Source organism: Camellia sinensis, chromosome 10 (genome assembly GCF_055761805.1).
Source record: "Camellia sinensis isolate YWXY chromosome 10, ASM5576180v1, whole genome shotgun sequence".
Lineage (NCBI taxonomy): Eukaryota > Viridiplantae > Streptophyta > Magnoliopsida > Ericales > Theaceae > Camellia > Camellia sinensis.
The window spans coordinates 149,117,298-149,137,912 of NC_138970.1; positions in this window are offsets into that span (position 1 = coordinate 149,117,298).

Genomic DNA, 20,615 nt, shown 5'->3' on the forward strand with positions numbered 1-20,615 from the left:
TGTCGATTGCCTCTGATGCGTCGGCTTTGAAGGACCCGACTGTGGCCTTGAGCATGGCCTCCTCAATTACCCTGCCGGTTGACAGAGCCGTATTTCAGGCGGAGCCAGACCTAATGTTGATTGCTTTAGCCGCTCAGTCGGCCTTATTGGTACATCACTTGCCATACCTGTGGTCTTTCAACTAAATATATATATAATTTTTCTTATTATTTGTTTGCTGCAACTCTATTTTCCTATTTTGCAGACGGTGGGATAGCCAAAATCGGCCGCCGACAGCATGACACCATAGAACAGATCGGCTTCTTGAAAGTCGAAGTTGACAATAAAAAGAACAAGTCTGCTGTAGCCTCTCAAAGGGCCGATTCCGAGGCATCGCAAGCAACGGAGGAACGTGCGAGAGCCGACTCTGAGGCCGAGCGAGCGAGAAATTCGGACCAGTTAAGGCTTGTCGCCGAGGAGAGGGCAAGAGCGAGTGAGGATGCGCTGAAGTTAGCCAAGGAGGTGATCGCCAAGCTGGAAACCGACTTGGATGAATCGAGGAAGGCAAAGGAAATAGCCGACTCCAAGATTTCCAAGGCGTTCCAAGCTGGGAAGGACACCGCCTTGGACAACTACATGGAAAAGGTCCCCAAGTTCGAGAATCGGGGCTTCAAACACGGCTGGCTCAAAGCCCTCGCTGCTGCGAATGTGACATTGGTGCAGTCGATTCCATACGAGCAGGTGGACGTTGAGCCACTGGCGTCTAACCCCGAAGATTAATTTAGGGGATATTTTTGTTTTAGGTAGGCATCTTAGATGAATAGTAGTTGTGGGTTTTTGTTAGTAAATTTTCATTTCTTTAAATGTAAGCTAATTTTCATGTGTAAAATGACTGTTGTTTGCGCTCAATTTATTAATGAAAATTTTCTGTGCTTTTCAGTTTACTGCATATACTATTTGTCATTTGTCTTTAATTTATTAATGACAATTCCTTACGCTTTTCTGTTTGCTACATGAGTAAATTAAACATCCAACAAATTAACTGAATCAGTTAAGCATCCCTTGCCTTTTTGCTATTTAGCCGAATGACTAAAATAATCGGCAGTTAACAACTTGGAAAGGCTCATATTCGATAAACGAGTAAAACGGCTCAAGGCCCCGACGTGTGGCCGATTAGATTAATGAATGTGCCCTTGCCCCAGCTGGTGCATGAACTAGAAGGCCGAATAAGATTAGGTCATGGAACGGCTGGGGCACATGCAATGTCGACCAGGTCTGGACATTTGCCGATTAGATTAAAGAATCTACTCTTACCCCAACTAGCGCATGAACTGGAAGGCCAAATAAGATTAGGTCATGGGATGGCTGGGGCACATGCAATGATCGACCAGGTCTGGACATTTGCCGATTGGATTAAAGAATCTGCCCTTGCCCCAGCTGGTGCATGAACTGGGATGTCGAATGACATTAGGTCGTGGAGCGGCTAGGGCATATGAGATGATCGGCACCAAGTCGGGAATTTGCCGATTAGATTAAAGAATCTGCTCTTACCCCAGCTGGTGCATGAATTGGGATGCCGAATGACATTAGGTCATGGAGCGACTGAGGCACATGAGATGATCGGCACCAGGTCAAAAATTTGCCGATTGGATTAAAGAATTTGCCCTTGCCCTAGCTGGTGCATGAACTGGAAGGCCGAGTAAGATTAGGTCATGGAGCTGCTGGGTCACCTCGGGGATGCTGCTCCCATAATTAATAAATTGAGTGGGCTCTACGTGCGCGTAGGTGTCAGTTTTGCATTTAAATCCAATAAATCGTGGGAGGAAAAAAGCATTGTGTCGAACTAAGCTGGACGACTGTTGTGGATGGCAAGAAGAGTATTCTTCAACAGCAGAGGAGAAGTAAGGACACTCGCTGAGTTAGATGCAGAGATGAATCGAGGTGGTGAGCCAACGCGCATGAGAAGCAGGACGTGGAGGGAACGTGAAAAATGCCAGTCCCCACGTCGTCGAAGTAGGTCACCCAGAAGGGAAAAACAGCAACGGGGCAACTCCCCTCAACCACGCTCGAGGGGAGAAACCAGTGCGACTCCGTGCCCGTTGAGCTTTATGGTTTTTGTGGGGAACAAACCGATGACGGAAGTAGATTCAATTGTGCACGACCCAAATGTGCCAGTCGAGTTTACGCGAAAAAACTTTCCACCAAAAGTCCAGCAGTCGGTGGTCGGTCGACTTGATTTTAAGGTGTTTTGGGGAGGGCATCCATGGAGCGGTGAAAGGACTATATACTGCTTACGAGATCGGCATGCGCCTTCGTGCCGCACGGCAGGAGATCCAACAGAAAGATGAACGCATTCGTAGTTTAGAGGCCCGCGCGGAGAAGGCCGAGTGGGAGTTAAGAAAAGTTAAAACTGCCGAAACTCAATCGGCCGGCATAGCTAACCTGATTGTAGAGGAAAGGGTGACCCAGTGTCTTATAAGTCACACAATTGCCGATCGCGACACAGCAAACATGTTTGCAATAGAAGGTGCGAAGGGCCGGGCTTATGAACAAGGCTTTCATGTGGGTCGAAAAGTTAGGATAGAGAAGACGAAGAAGAAGCTCGCCGAGAAGGTCTGTCGATGTGAGAACTGTGGATTTAAACATGGGTGGATCAAGGCTCTCTAGGTTGTAGAGTCTCTCCGGGTAGCAGGCGTTGATTTGGCGTCGCCATTATACCAAGGTCATCATTTTCCTTTTGCGGCCTTTGAAGTCGAGAAGAACGATGATGAGGGGGACGCCAAATAAAATTAAGCATATTGTACCGCTCCGACATAAATTAGGAGTGAACTATGTATTATCGATTAAATCAATAAAACATATTATCTTACGTGTTTGCATGTTGTGTCAACTTATGTTGCATGTTGTTTTAGTTTATGTTTAAACATGTTAAGAATCTTCCATCCTTCAATTAAGTTGATGCTTGATCAGAATATTCATAAAAAGTGTGCCGAAGCCAGATGCTTACTCGATCCTGCACAGATGGGGCTCCAGAATAGGAGGCTCAAACTTAGCCAATCGTGAATTCCACGAAGGGCGCTCAGAATTCGGAGGCTTATTCGACCTAAACGTGTCATTCACGGATGGGGCTCCGAATTCGGAGGCTTTTAACTTGGCCAATCGTGGCATTTACGAAGGGCGCTTCGAATCCAGAGGCTTATTCGGCCCAAACGTGTCACTCACGGATGAGGCTCCGAATTCGGAGGCTTTTACTTGGCCAATCATGACATCCACGAAGGGCGCTCCAAATTCGGAGGCTTTTACTTGACCAATCGTGGCATCTACGAAGGGCGCTCCGAATTCGAAGGCTTTTTCGACCCAAACGTGTTACTCACGGATGGGGCTCCGAATTTGGAGGCTTTTACTTGGCCAATTGTGACATCCACGAAGGGCGCTCAGAATTCGGAGGCTTTTACTTGGCCAATCGTGGCATCCACGAAGGGCGCTCCAAATCCGGAGGCTTCTTCGGCCCAAACGTGTCATTCAAGGATGCAGCTCCGAATTCGGAGGTTTTTACTTGGCCAATCGTGACATCCACAAAGGGCGCTCTGAATTCAGAGGTTTGTTCGGCCCAAATGTGTCATTCACGGATGGGGCTCCGAATTCGGAGGCTTTTAACTTGGCCAATAGTGGCATCCACGAAGAGCGCTCCAAATCCGGAGGCTTATTCGGCCTAAACGTGTCATTCATGGATAGGGCTCCGAATTCGGAGGTTTACTTGGCCAATTGTGACATCCACGGAGGGTGCTCTGAATTCAGAGCCTTTTTCGGTCCAAACGTGTCATTCACGGATGGGGCTCCAAATTCGGAGGCTTTTAACTTGACCAATCGTGGCATCCATGAAGGGCGCTCCGAATTTGGAGGCTTTTTTGGCCCAAACATATCATTCACGGATGGGGCTCCGAATTCGGAGGCTTTTAACTTCGAACTAAAATTCCATATAGTGAGATAAGAAGTCTTTTCATTATAAAAGTGAAAGCTATACACGGCGAACATTCAAAAGAAGTCATCATGCCCCACATGCCGGGTTAATGATAAAATTTATGCAAATGCGTGGAATTCCAAGGACGTGGTAGACTTCTCCCAGACATGTCTTTGAGCCGATATGCCCTTGTACCCGCGATTGAATCAATTTGATAGGGGTCGTCCTAGTTAGGACCCAGTTTTTCGTCAGCCGGATTCCTGGCAGTCGGAAGTATTTTCTTGAGGACCAATTCTCTTAGTGCGTAGCGGCGTAGCTGAACACGTTGATTATACAACTTAGCAAGCTGTTGCTGGTACCGTGCCATGGACGCAAGGGCACGATCTCGTCATTCTTTAATCAGAGCCAAATCCAAGGCCAACATCATGTCATTTCAGTCCATGTCAAAAACTTTTGATTTCAAGGTTGGGAGGCCGATCTCTAGGGGGATGATTGCCTGGGTTCCAAAGTATAGGGCAAATGGTGTTTCCCCAGTGGATCACCTCAACGTGGTGCGATGAGCCCACAACACACTCGACAATTCTTCAACCCATCTGCCTTTAGCTTTTTCTAGCCTCTTCTTGATACCGTCCAAGATAGATTTGTTAGAAGCTTCGGCTTGACCATTGGTTTGTGGGTAAGCTGGCGTGGAGAAATAAGGCCGGATACCATACTTGCTGCATAGCTCCCGGTAGACGCCACAATCAAACTAGGTGCCATTGTCTGAAATAAGTGCTCTTGGAATGCCAAATCGTGTTATGATATTTCTCCATACAAAGCGCTTAAAATCAGTATCTCGAATGTACGTTAGTGCCTCCACTTCGACCCATTTTGTAAAGTAGTCGGTTGCGACAATCAAAAATCGCTTGTTGCTCAGGGCACGAGGTAATGGTCCGACGATGTCAAGTCCCCATTGGGCGAACGGCTAAGGACTGGTGATAAAGCTCAATTCTTCAGCAGGCAAATGGGTTAAAGGGGAAAATTTCTAGCACTGTTCACATTTCTTGACGTAATTCTCGGCATCAGCTCTCATTGTCAGCCAATAATACCCTTGTGTCACAGCTCAATGAGCCAAAGAACGCCCACCGGAATGGGCACCACAACAACCTTCATGTATTTCAGTCAGGAGTTCTTCGACTTTATCCAGATGAACGCATTCGAGATATAGACCAGAAAGGGATTTTCTGTAGAGCTTTTCTTGCGGATCCAAGTAATATCGCAAGGCTTTGTTTCGTAGTTTGTGTGCTTCTTTCTTTTCCGCCGGGAGCTATTCAGAAGATAGGAATGCAATGATAAGGTCCATCCAACCTGGACCTAATTCTATGACATTAACTTGAATGGACTCTGAGGGGGCAATGCTCGGCTCAAGGACAAATCCCACTTCAATTGTCCGTCTGATTTCTGAGTTGATGGCGGAGGCTGGGCAGGCCAAGGCATCTGCATGTGTGTTCTGATCCCGGGTTATTTGATTTAGTTCATGATGGTCGAATTTTGCCAGCAAAGAGTTTGCTGTTTTCATGTAAGCTGCCATTTGGTCATTTTTGTCTACGTATTCCCCTTTCAATTAGTTGATGACTAGCTTTGAATCGCAAAAGATAAGCAGACGCCGAGCACCAAGGAGATGTGCATTCCGCAAGCTGGTTAACAATGCTTCGTATTCGGCTTCGTTGTTTGATGCATCGAAGCCCAGTTTGACAGCCTACTCGATTATTGCTCTGTCGGGAGCCATGATCACTACGCCCGCCCCACTACTGCATTGATTGGACGATTCATTATAGTACAATTTCCAAATGTCCCCGACATAAATTCTCCAATTCGGCTTAGGTTGAGTTTGATCAGACTTGAAGTCGGCAAGACCCCCAGTGAATTTGGCCACAAAGTCGACAAGCACTTGCCCCTTGATTGAGGTTCAAGGCAGAAACTGAATATCGTACTAGCCGAGTTCGAAAGCTCACTTTGAAACGCGCCCTGATGCTTCTGCACTACGGAGTACTGACCGGAGGGGGTAGTCTGTTAGTACCCTGATGATATGCCCCTGAAAGTAATGCATCAGTTTTCTTGCTGCCATGACGAGGGCTAGGATGAGTTTTTCCAACGGAAGGTAACGTGTTTCGGCTTCAACCATTGCCTTGGTCACATAATACACTGGCCGCTGCTTCCCGAGCTCTTCCTTTAACAGTACGGCGCTAACGGTCCGGTCGGAAACTGCTAGATATCAAATGAGCGGGTCACCTGTCGAAGGTCTTGTCAAGAGTGGAACTAATCGGAGGTAAGTCTTCAAGCCGTTGAAAACAGCTTCGCACTCAGAGGTCCATTCAAAAGCTTTACCCTGCCGTAGGGTATGAAAGAGTTGTCGGCAGCAATCTGTGGAACGACTGATGAACCTATTGAGTGCGACGGTCATCCCCATCAACTTTTGAACCTCCTTCACCAATTGAGGGGAGCCGAGTTCCAGGATTGCTATGATTTGCCTCGGGTTGGCTTCGATTCCTCGATGGTTGACAATGTAGCCAAGGAATTTGCCGGATCTGATCCCAAATGCAAATTTGGAAGCGTTCAGCTTTATTTTGTACTTGCATAAAATGCTGAATGTCTCTTCCAGATCGGCTAAATGAATTTACTCTTCTTTGGACTTGACCACCATATCGTCAATGTACACTTTCATAGTACGGCCGAGTTGCACCTTGAACATGGTAGTGACTAGTCTTTGGTAAGTTGCCCATGCATTTTTCAGCCCAAAAGGCATAACCTTATAGCAATAGATTCCTCTTAGGGTGAGGAATGCAGTTTTGTCTTAGTCCTCTGGATGCATGGAAATTTGATGGTAGCCTCTGTAGGCATCGAGGAAGCTCATACATTGATGACGTGTCGTGGCGTCTACGAGTTGGTCAATTCTGGGGAGGGGAAAACAATCCTTGGGGCAAGATTTATTTAAGTCTGTGAAATCCACACAGACACATCAAGCCCCATTTTTCTTTTTTACAACCCCAGTATTCGACAGCCATGTAGGATAGGTCACTTCCCGGATTACCCCAGTATCAAGCAACCGGTTAACTTCTTCAACAACGGCAGCAGTGTGTTCTGCGGCTGACCGTCGGCTTTTCTGAATAATCGGCTTACATTTAGGGTCAACATTTAAACGGTGCTGAGAAACACATGGATCTACCCCCGGCATCTCATACTGTGACCATGCAAATACATCAAGGTTGCCGAGTAAGAAGGTAATTATCTGATGTCTGTCGACTTTATTCAGGGAGGTGCCGACCATGAAGAACCTGTCAGGATTCCCGTCAATTTCAACTCGATCCAGGGCTTCCGTGACCTTTTCACCTGGGAGCCGTCCAACATCATCGAGGCTCTCTCGATCTGGCACCTCAATAGAATTCACTTCCAGCTCTCTTAGAGTCTTTGCGGCAAGAAGATAACATGCTTGTGCCGATTTCTAGGAACCACGGATTTGTTCAATGCCGCGTTCAGTCGGGAAGCGGAGTAGTTGATGATAGGTGCTTGGCACGACATACATGGTATGCAGCCAAGTTCATCCCATGATGAGATTATACGGTGAAGGCAGCTTGACAACCAAGAATTCCATATCCACTGTTCGGGAGCCCGCTCGAACTGGTAATGTGATTTTGCCCAATGGGTATTCTGGATTATCGATGAAGCCGAATAACGGATAATGAGCTGGAGACACGTCCGACTCGGTGAACCCAAGTTTGATGAAGGTCTTGTAGTACATAACTTCTGAAGTACTCCCCTGGTCAATGAGAACGCGTTTAACGATGAATCAGTTTACGCTTAGTTCGATGACCAATGGATCGATGTGAGGGAGCGTTACGCCGATCAAATCAGAATCGTCGAAGGTAATACTCGGAGCTTCATGGAGCCGTTTTGCTGGTGTGATTTGCTTTTGGGGTTTAAGATTCGATTGAATTGTATGTATCGTGGATGCCGTCAGCAGGCTGTATATCATATGGATTACGCCGAGTGGAGGTGAATCCTGCCATAAAGCTATTGTTTTAGTTGCGTTGTCTTTTCAGACATACTGCTTAAGCCAACCATCTTGTACCAGTTCCTCAAGGTGATCCTTCAACACATAACAACTCTCGGTATCATGGCCGTGGTCCTTGTGATATTCGCACTTCCTATCCCGTCTCCTCGTGTTGGGAGGTCCCACCATTTTGGATGACCATTTGAAGAACTGAAGGTGTTGAACTTTAGACATAACCATGCTGATCAGCTCTAACAACTCCGTATATTTCTTGTCCGCACACCTTGTGCGCCTGCTATCCACTTGAAGTTGTTCACTAGCTCGGTGGGAACATTGGTCATTTGGTCGGCGCGAATCCTGTCTTCTGTCTCGTTTAGCCTGATTCCGTGGTTCAGGGCTCCGGGATGGTAAAGAATTTATCGGTTGAACGATTTCAGAAGGGTCCATCTTGTTGGCCTTGTGCCCGGCTTTAACCCGCAGTGCGCCATCTTCCACTTTGCAGTATTCCTCGACTTTCTTCATCAACGACCAGACTGTTTTGGGAGGCCTTCTGGTCAAGGAACTACGGATGGCACTATCAAGATGCAACCCCATTTCAAAGGCGGTGATGGCCATGGAGTCGTTGCAGGCGTCATCCATAAGATTAAAGCATTCCCAATAGCACACCGAATACACTCATAAGGTTTTCCCTGGTTGGATTTGCATTGCCCAGAGAGAGTCGGCTTACTTCGACTGGACCTCATTGGTGATAAATCTTGCCCTGAAGGATTTCTGTAATTAATGGAAGCTCTTAATCGATGTCGGTTCCAACTTGTAATACTATCTGACAGCCAATGGTCCTAAACTGCTCGGAAATATTCGGCACATGAGAGCCTCGTCGTCTGCATGCAGCGTCATGGCTTGCTTATAATGATGGATATGGTCAGTGGGGTCCAATTTTCCATCGTATAGGGTGAACGATGGAGCCTTGAACTTTTTGGGTAGTACTGCCCTTGCGATCCATTGCACAAAGGGGTCATGTTGGTCCTCTTCATCTGAATCATTTATTCTTCTCTTATTCCGTGCACGCAGACTTCCTTCAGAAGAACTGGAGACTTCGACTCGCCCTTTCTTTTTGGGTTTTGGAGATGAAGAGTTAGAATCACTGCCACTATCTTGTCTTTGAACTCAAGGTCGTCGACCATCCTTTCTCAGAGGTTGTGCCAGATCATGGCACACAGCCTGTTGGGATTTTGCCACCTCCAAGGCCAAATCCTGTCGAAGGCGCTCGTTCTCAGTCATCATGTTCTCCAACCTCTATTCGTTTTGTTTCGCCTGATCCATAATCGCTTGCATTGTTTCATCAGCTGAATCGAAGTTCAAGGCTCTTCGTGCAGTAATGTTTTCTGGTCCCAGCATGGTGCTTGGAGTGGTATCAACTCGTGGCGTAAGGTTGTCAGCGACTGCCGAAGGATCTTTAATCACGCCTGCCATGGATGTGCTGGAGTATTCCCACAGACGGCGCCAATTGTGGAGAAGTGGTTAGGAAATACTCTTTGGATCCAATGGGATGCTCGAGATCCTCAGCTAGTAACCTAAAACGGAATGAACACTCCGGTCGGGGGTGTCGAAATTAGCACTCCGACGGATAAGTCAGTGTATACTCTCTTTGTTGCTTGTATCTTAAGTTAAACATACTAATTCTCACATACGTTTTTCTGGTTGATGCTCCTCTATTTATATCCTTTTCCTTGGGCCTTAGGGTCGGGCCCACCCTTGATCCATTGCACGTCTATCTGTTCGGCTCTTGTTTTGCTAGTCGGAATGCCGATTATCCTATTCGGCTCTGATGTTGACTAGGATCAATGCCGAGTACAAATTCCATCTTTGGCTGATCTCATATCTGTATCCGGCCTTACTCCCCCTGGAACATTCGGCTCCCACACATACCATAAACATATGGTTGTCGATTTAGTAGAAAGACACTAAAGTTTTAATGATATTTATCATCTTACTATATTATTTTATTTAATTAGTATAATATTTTTGTATAAAAAGATAATATTTATCATCTTACTATTTTATTATTTTTATAAAATTTTATCTATTTTTTTCGTAGATTTGATTGATAGAACAATTTTAAAAAATTTAAAACTAGAGTTAAATTTTTAGAAAAAGGTCATTTTTCTTGTCTTGTCTTTTTTTTTTTTTTTTTGTATTTAGCAAAGTTTATTGAACTATTTACATATTTTTTAGAATCTTGTAGTAACTTTAACCAAAAAAAAATATATTTAAAAATTCATTAAAGGAAGAAATTTAAAAGAAAAATGGTACGAAAATATTATTTCAAAAAATTATGGAGTATGCTTACATCTCAACATTTTCTTAAGTCAAAACGAACTATCTAGATCTAAGAACGAGTCTCATGTGATCATGAGACTTCAAGTCTATTGGATGAGAATTTATCTGATAAGTCCGACTTATCAAATGGTAATATATTTATATTATAACAAATGAACACACAATCAATTTATCTAAAATATATAATACCAAAAAAAAAAAATCATTTGAAATAAACTATATGTAAGATATAAGTCGGACATATCGATTAATTTTGAGTAAATTATGCTTTGTCTCCTCTATATTTAGTCATTTTCTCATTTTAGCCTTTGAAGTAATTTTTTTCTCCACCTTCAACCTTCATGTTTCAATTTTTTCCTCCACTTTAATCCTAAAACTAGTTTCTATTCAAAATTAGAGAGAAAATGTCACATTCTCTCACATAAAATAAAAAATATATATATTATTATATTGAAATTTAAATTTATGTCAAATGTATGAGTTATATATAATAAAATATTTTTATATCATGTGACTATTAATGTGTTATTTTTTATCTAATTTTGAACATAATTAGCTTTCGAAGTTAAAAATAAAAAAAAATAAAAAATAAAAAACTTGAAATATGAATAACTAGAGTAAAAAAAAAAAACCTTATAGGGTCAGAGTGAAAAAAAAGCAAACATAACCCATGCTAGGCACAGAAAGCATGTCCATTATCTACAAATGAAATATATAATTCATAGTGGTGCATAAAAGGGATAAATTTTAATTCACCAACCAAAACACGAAGGGGATGGTAATCAGAGCAACATATGTCACCCCTACCATTACCACAACTCTCCACTTGCATCACCATCTTTACCATTACCATAGCTGTCGCTTCAACCACCACCATCACTATTACACCACCGCCATCACCATCACCATCAAATCACCACAAATACCATCACAGCGTCCACTACACCACCTTTCCACTATCACCACAACCATTATCCCTCCACATCGTACACTACCACCACTGTCACCATCATCATTAGCACCATAACCACCACTATCATTGTCATTGTCATCATCGCCTCCGCCACCTCACCATCGTCACAATATATTCATATTGAAAGAGAAAATTTAAAAATAAAAATGAATTTCAAATTTCATCTTGTTTTAATTTCAACATTAATTTTTATCAAATAATTTTTCAATTCAATTAGTTTAGCATTTAATTTTTAATTTTATCAAACACAAGTAACCTTCAAGATAGAATATTCAAAGGGAGTAGAAAAAGGTCCAAGTTTTCATTGGCACCAACAACATCACACATTTATGTAGGTAGTCTCCAATTTATACAAAATATTAAGTTTGGGATGTGCCTAAAATTTATGTGCGACAGAGATTGAATGATGTGTTGTAGAGTCTATATGTAGCATAAGGCTCTAAGCGAGTTGAGTCAAGCCGAGTGTTAATATGTTTGAGCTTATTTATTAAAATTTTAACGAGTTTAAGTTCGACTCAATAAAAATTTAACGAACTGAGTTCTTGTTATTCACGTGCGATAACGAGCCAAAGAAATTATAAATTTATACTCTTGTATGAGATTAAAATTACAATTGATACTTTGATTATACAATTATATATACGATATCTATAAACATACCAGAAAAAAGTCAATATCTTATCAAAATAATAATATCTACCACCACTATTATATAAATGTATTATTTATAGTTAGCTATTATTTACATATAAATAAATTTAACTATTATTTACATTTTTCTTATTTAAATATATAAATAACATATTTATCCTATTTTTATACATATTTTTACATTATTTAATACATAAATAATATATTTATCCTATTATTTAAATAAATGTTAAACCAATTCAATTAACGAGCCGAGCTAACGAGATGAGTTTTAGTATGTTTGGCTTATAAGCTGGCTTTTTAGCTTATTACGAAAAAATGTACAAAAAAATAGAGAGGTAATGTTACTCAAATGAGTCAATAAGTTGGCTTATAAGTTGGTTCCCAAAAGACACCTAAGATTTTAACGATATTGTTGGCTACATATTTTGTATAAGCCAATTACAATTCAACACGTGGCAGAGTAAGGGCAATATGGGAAGAATGTTTAAGTCTTCAATCATGATCGTACACGTGGCAGTTAATATTGATTCTTACGAGATCTGAGTAGCATTGGATCAACAAAGAGATGCAAAGTGATGTGGCTTCAACGGTTACTCGCATTCAAATTCAAATTTATGAGGGAAGCCTAACTGCAAGTGATGGCATAGTGGAACTACTTATAAGGCAACATGATCAATGATCATGGAGGAGCAGTTCGACGGTTTGAAATACAGTTCGATGGTCATCCTTGATAAGTATAAATAGCAGAGAAGGCCCCAGAAAAATCCCCAGACTCAGATCCAAAAAACCAGTCTTATTCTACTTTACTTATTTTTCTTTCCAGTTTTACATTTCCTGCTCTTTACATTCCTGTACTTTAAATTCCTGCATTGCACTTCGTTCATAGGAGTAGTTTTAAGTAGGTTGTCACTGTAAACCTCTACGAGGCTGAGTTTGGATCATTGTAAGTTTTTCATTCTAATGAAATGTTTCAGTTGTTCTTCATTTGATTGATATTTTGCTTAATTCTCATAAATCAAGCCACCGGTAAAAGTCCTCTTCATTGAGGCTGAAAGAACTAAAACACAATCGTCTGATAATTGGTTGGCAATTAAATTTCTGTAAGGGCTGATTGATCCTTGCTGGCACGTTGGCAATTACAAAATTAACCTTCGAAAGCCAAAAAAGCCAACATATATTTTTGGCACGCCCAGTGGGACTAATTGAAATGGCTAGACGTAGGAGACAAGGAGAAAATGAACGCCTGAAAGAAGGCATGGAAGGAGAGGTAGAAGTGCCTAATCCAGAGGATAATATGATAACACATCCTGTGGAGGCATCCAGTTCATCAGAACCTATGGTCGAACAGACCAGTACTTCGGAACAAGCACCATATGTTCATAATATTGGACAAGGCCAAGGAATTGGACCATCCACTGTTCCATTTACTCAGCCAATAAATCCATGGAGTGGCCTAGTAGATGCCATGGGACAGCAATTAATGAACACAATGGAAAGGTGGGCAACATCCTTTTTGGATCTAATGAATAACCACCAACCAACAAACACAAGACACATTGAGGAAGTTTTAAATGTCCCTCGGCAAAGATTGGCTAGAGATAAACAGCCTATGCAAGTTAATGGACATTCTAATGGTCAAACTAGTAATCAGAACTATGAAAGACCATCACCTCACTCTTGGTATGAACCTATTTCGAGGCCTGTAGCAGGTCAAAATGCCTCAGTGCTTAACAGTGAAGCCATGGAAATTGGTGGATCTGGCCCAGCACAAATGGCATAAGAATGGCTTCCAATCCCATGTTCGAAGCCATACCTGGCACAAGGGGGTTCACTAACCCCTTATTTGAATTTATACCCGGGGGATTGGAAGGTTTTCCTACAAATGGAAGGGACACAACACTTGTTCCAGCACCTTTTGCAGGTCCTTTCGTAGGACAGACTCAAAGGGGTTACTCACACCCCCAACAGCAACCTATACCACAGGGACAACCAGTCCCAAATATACCACCTTATGGACCAAGATGACCACAGGCACAAGGTTATCCACCAAATCCTGTGTTTGTCCCTCCAGTAGTGGTTCAGCAGGCGCAAAATATGATCCATTGGGACCAAATTGCTGACATTGTTAGAGAGATGTGTGTACCGATGGCTCGGGGGGTCCAGACTCCTGTGTACAGAAAACCATATCCAGAATGGGTAAATAGGATACATGAATACCCAAGAGGTTTCAAGATAGCAGATTTCGCCCTTTTTTATGGAAATAGAAACCAGTCAACAGTAGAGCATATTGCTAGGTTTGCTGCTCAATGCGGTGAATTTACTAATAATGACTATATGAAGTTGAGACTATTCCCAAACTCTCCAACTGTGAGAGCATTTGTATGGTACATTAATCTTACACCTGGCTCAATCCAAACTTGGTAACAAATGGAAGAGGCATTTCATGCCCAATTCTTCTAATCAGAGCTAGAGGTTTCCATGGCAGACTTGGCAAGATTGAGTCAAAGGCCTGAAGAGAAGGCTACTCAGTTTATTGCCAGATTTAAAAGGGCTCGAAATAAATGTAGAGTCATCTTGCCAGAGCCGGAATTCGTAAGATTGGCTCAAAATGGCCTAGAGTTTAGGCTTCGAAAGAAGTTTGACTCAACTGAGTTTAGGGACTTAATGGAACTGACTTATAATGTATCTAGGTATGAAGCATTACTAGAGGAGGAACAAGATCGAAATAATGCATCATACAAGACATACTATAGAGATCCTAACTATGAGATTGATGCAGCAGAGATTGTGGGGAAAGAACCTGTAATCTGTGAGGCATTAATTCATAAGGACACAACAATTGACCAGCAGTTTAAAAAGAAAGACCTTCATAGGAAGTACTCTTTCGATTTAACAAAGGCAGATGACATTTTTGATCATTTGCTTACGGTCAACTTCCTTAAGTTACCAAAAGGAGTCAAAATTTCATCTCCAGCTGAACTTAAAGGAAAAGTATATTGTAAATGGCATAACTCTTGGTCTCACTGGACTAAAAACTGCATTGTTTTTTGAGACAGGATTCAAGAACAAATTCGGAAAGGAAGTTTGAAATTCCCAGCCAAAGCAGAAAAGGCCATGGGGATCGATAGTAATCCATTTCCAGAAGTTGGAGAGGTGGTAGCCAATGTCATTATGTCAGACTTCCAGAACTTGTCTTTAAAAGAATTGGAAGAAGTCAATGTGCAGATGCATGTTGCCAACCAAACAACCATCAAGAAGGACACTAGAAATCTGCCAGCTATTGGACAAGGTTTCCCACACCAGAGGGAAGACTCTGATGAAGAAGCACTGGATGACGATTCTTTAGAGGCAGCTGTAATGCAAAGGATGTGTCCCAGGTGCAGACTGAGCTACAAATGGCTGAAAGGGCTTCCAATTGATGGGAAGTAATATTACAGGGATGTGCAGAGACGTCCTAAACCAATCAATGCTTATAACAAAAGGCCATATCCATCTGGTGTTAGGCAGCAGCCATTAATGGTTGAACCAACAGTCGATAAAATGCATTCTAAAGGCAAGAGGCCCTTATATGAGTCTAGGCCACCTAATTATTACAGAATGGAGAGCAGTCATTCTGAAAGGAGACTGGAGAAGAGTTCAGGTTATGGGGTCAAAGCCAGAGATTGGCCCCCTAGACCAGTCTCACGCAGAACAGAAAGTGGCCACCTTCATCGAAGGCCTGAATCAGGCTCAAAACATGAAGTTATGGCCAAGCAGTTGCCTTCACAGCCAGCTTCGAAGATGGCTTCGAAGGAAGAAAATGATAGTTCAACATCTGGGTCAGTAAGTTCGTGGGTACCTGGAGTTCCAGATTGGTTTGTGATGCAGAACAAACCTACGGAAATGTCTACTCAAAGAGATATTGGAAACCGAGGTAGGATGGTCAAGCCTCCTTTAGTGGCCCCAAATAATTGGGTATTACTTAAACACCCAAAAACAAAGGAACCAGGTGTGGTCCCCGTAATTTCTATATCACAAAGGAGGAAGATTTAGCGTAGGTACACTCAGTATCAGAAAGACATGAAAGAAAGTGGAGAGAGCTCTTCATTGGTCCAGACAGAAGGAAAGAAGAATCCAAAGTCAGTCCATACTCCAAAACCAATTCTACAAGGCAAAGTGGTTTGCAGTAAAGAACAGTTGGCCAAAGTTCATTCTGAGCTGAAAGTTAGAGAGAAGTCCAGCTTAGTGGGATTGGAGAAAGCTCTGATGGAGAGTGATAGCGAGACAGAAGAAGAAATTGGCGTAGGCCAAAAGAAAGAAATGGTGGAGGAAGAAATGTTCGAAGCCTTCATGGCTGAACAAACATTTTTGGTTGAAAAACCAGTCGAGAAAGACCATTCGAAGGAGTCAGTTAGCAATGAAGTGCCAAAATGCAGTATGGAAGATGCTTCTGAAGTAACTGAACAAGGTGGCCAAGAGGGGAAACAGGCAAAGCCAGCCATCCAATTTGGCTCGTTTCCTCCAGTATCAGTAAATATGGTACATATACTACCTCATGAGTTCCAAGCTGGAAATGAGAACCAAGATGGTCAAGAAATTGATCCAATTCCAGTCTCTAGTGAAGAATCACAAGTGAGTATGGTACAAGATGATTCTGGAATGGCTACCCCAATGGAAACTGAATATGAGAGTGAAGAAGAGGTGAGCATTAACCTCTCATATCCTTTTGGGTATCCCTCGAACTCTATGACACAACATGTCAAGCCTTTGCATATCAAGGCCTTCTTCGATGGGATACAATTGAACCGAGTCTTGATAGATAATGGGACAGCAGTGAACTTACTACCGAAATCTTCCTTGAAGAAACTAGGGAAAAGGAACCCCAGGTTAATCCCAACCAGTACAACCATTGCTGGCTTTGTGGGAGACAAACAGATGGCTCAGGGAATTTTGCCCATCAACCTGAGTGTTGGAACCAGGGACTGCATGACGGCATTCTTCGTTATCGACAGCAATGCTAAGTATAATGCTTTACTTGGTAGAGATTGGATTCACACTAACAAATGTGTGCCTTCTTCTTTGCATCAGAAAATAATGATGGCCTTGGGCAATAGAGAGATAGAGGAAATTGATGCAAATCTTCAGCCCTTCATAGCCTGTGCAGACTTCGCAGAGGCCAAGTTGTATATTGAGGGAGTGACACCACTCAGTATACTGAGGAAATCTGATGGCTCAGCTGAAGTGGCGGCTGATGAGGAAGTGACATGCCTGAAGCACTTCGTCCAGGAGAGTGCTGATGAAGAGGCTGTCGTTAAGGATGACAATGATGCCTGGTTGTAGGCAAAAGGATGAAGCCCAAGAAGCCAAGTCTTTGGCTCTAATTAAGTTCTCAACATTGGACGTAAAATCAATAGTCCAGAAAGTACAAGAGCAAGAGAGAGAAGCCATGATAATTCGCTGCAAGCAGGAGCAACAACAGGTCAGAGTTTTAGCCCTGGATAAATACTGTGCATTGGACATTGAAACAAAAGTCCAGGAGATACAGGAAGAAGAAGCCCCCTGGATAGACTTTGTCTATGAGGAGGAGGGCAAAGATGTTGAATTAGAGAGCCTAAGAGCAGTACAGAGCAAGAAGATTCCTTCGAAGGTAGAATAAATCAAAGAAGGAGCTTCAGTGAGTTCTCAGACACAAGACCCCTTAGAAGAAGTAAATTTAGGGGAAGGTTCTGTACAATAGCCCACCTATGTAAGTGCTTGGTTGAGTGCTCTTGATAAGGACCAGTTGTTGGTTGTCCTGAAGAAATATAAAGATTGTTTTGCATGGTCCTATAATGAGCTACCAGGATTAGATAGGTCATTGGTAGAACATAGGTTCCCTATGAAGCCAAATTTCAAGCCATACAAGCAAAAACCAAGAAGAATCAGTCTAGAAGTGATTCAGAAAGTTAAGGAGGAGATTCTTAGACTACTCAAGGCAGGCTTTATTAAGACAGCCAGATGTGTTGAATGGCTATCCAATATTGTGCCTGTAGTTAAGAAGAATGCTAAAATGAGGGTATGCATTGATTTCAGAAACTTAAATCTAGCAACTCCAAAAGATGAGTACCCTATGCCTATAGTAGAATTATTGGTAGACAGTTCGGTAGGGCATTAAATTTTATCAATAATGGATGGGCACTCTGGTTATAACCAAATCTGCATTGCAAAAGAAGATGTCTACAAGACAGCATTCAGATGTCCTAGGAATATTGGCACCTTCGAATGAGTTAAAATGCCATTTGGCCTGAAGAATGCCGGGGCTACATATCAAAGGGCCATGAACACTATCTTTCATGACCTCATTGGAGGATATTTAGAGTGTTTTATTGATGACATTGTAGTAAAATCCCAATCCATGGAGGAACATCTGTTTCACTTAGAAGCAGCTTTTGAAAGAATGAGAAAGTTCAAGTTGAAACTCAATCCTCTTAAGTGTGCTTTTAGCGTATCATCTGGAAACTTCTTGGGCAATGTAGTACACAAGAAAGGAATACAGATTGACCAGAATAAAGCCAAAGCCATCATTGAAGCCAGACCTCCATCAAGTAAGAAAGAATTACAAAGGTTCCTTGGGCAGGTTAATTTTCTTCGAAAATTCATATCTAACACTGCAGGGAAAACTAAAATATTTTCTTCCTTGTTAAGGCTAAAAGATGAAGAGGAATTTGTGTGGACAGTAGAGCATCAAATTGCTTTCGAAGGAATCAAAGCCTACTTGGCCAATCCTCCAGTTCTGATGCCACCAAAGGGTGATAAGCCTTGAAGTTGTACATAGCTACAGCAGAAGATTCATTGGGAGCTTTCTTAGCCCAAGACAATGAAGAAGGCAAGGAGTAAGCTGTTTATTACCTTAGTAGGTTTCTAAATTCTTGTGAATGTAAATACTCAGCTGTAGAAAAGTTATGCCTTGCATTGTATTTTGCTGCAATGAAATTAAGCTACTATCTTTTGCCTACAACTGTCTTGGTAATTGCAACCACAGATTTGGTTAAGTACATGTTATCTAGACCTATGTTGAGGGGAAGAATTGGCAAATGGATACTAGCCTTATCAAAATTTCATTTAGAATATGTTCCCCAAAAGGCTGTAAAAGGACAAGTTTTAGCCAATTTTTTGGCAGACCATCCATCTCAAACAGAAAGCCAAGAGATAATGGAACTTGGTATGGCTAGTGTTGAGCCATGGCAAATGTGGTTCGATGGATCAAAAGCCAATGGCCTAATTGGAATTGGTATTGTGATTAAGTCACCACAAGGAGTAGAAACCACACATGGTTTCAGAGTGGATGAAGTTACTTGTTCTAATAACCAAGCTGAATATGAAGCCTTAATAATGGGGCTGAAAATTCTTATTAGATTACAAGTTCATGCAGTTGATATATTTGGAGATTCTCAATTGGTGGTTAACCAAGTGAAAGGGATTTTCAAATATCAAAGTATAAGCATGCTGCCATACTATGTTGTTGCTTTACATCTGCTTTCTCAATTTCAAATAGCAAATGTAACTCATGTCCCAAGATTCTTGAATAATATAGCTAATGATGTGGCTCAGAAAGCTTCGAATTTCAAGATAATGGATAATGCTCAAAGGGACATAAGCCAAACAACATATCAGAAATTAATACCACCCTTGAATAAAAGGAATGTGGTCTTGGAAGTCAATCATGATGACTTACAAGAACAAGATTGGAGGCATCCAATAATGCAGTACTTGGCTGGCCATCTTCAAAGGCCAGCAGAAAAATTAAATTTCAGTCTATGCAATACATGATGTATGGTAATGCTCTCTACAAAAGGGGGGGGGAGATGGTTTATTGCTGGAATGTTTGGGCCCAAAAGAGGCATTAACCGCTATGGCTGAGGTTCATGAAGGCGTCTGTGGTGCCCATCAGCCTAGTGTGAAGATGAGATGGTTGCTTCGAAGGCATTCCTACTATTGGCCAACTATCCTTAAAGACTGCATAGAATATGCAAGAGGTTGCCAGGCATGTCAAAAGCATGGCACAATAAGGCATGTGCCCATAACTTACCTGCATGCAGTAGTAAAGCCTTGGCCATTTAGAGGATGGGCCATGGATATGATGGGAAAAATACACCCACCCTCTTCGAAGCATCATTGTTTCATTTTAGTGGCCACTGATTACTTCACTAAGTGGGTCGAAGCTAAGCCATACAAGGCTGTGGACCAGACTGAGGTCATTGGATTCATTAAGGATTTAATCCATAGATTTGGCATCCCACAAACTATAACTGTTGATAATGGGACTGTGTTCGATGGGAAAATGGTGAAGTCTTTTGTGGCAGAGTTTGGAATTAGCCTTGTTAATTCCACCCCCTTTTATGCACAAGCCAATGGTCAAGCTGAATCATCTAATAAGTCCTTGATGAAAGGAATACAAAAGGTTGTGGAAGACAATCCTAGGGATTGGCATAATTTATTGTTGGATGTATTATGGGCTTATAGAACTTCCCCAAGGTCAAGCACAGGAGTTACTCATTATGCCTTAGTATATGGGCATGATACAGTGTTACCTGTGGAAATTAATGTTAAGTTCTTGAAGGTAAGATGCCAAGACCAGCTAGATCCTGAGCAATACCATCAGAGTATGTGCTTGGAATTAGAAGGCATAAATGAAGCTAGAATTCTGGCATTAAATAGCA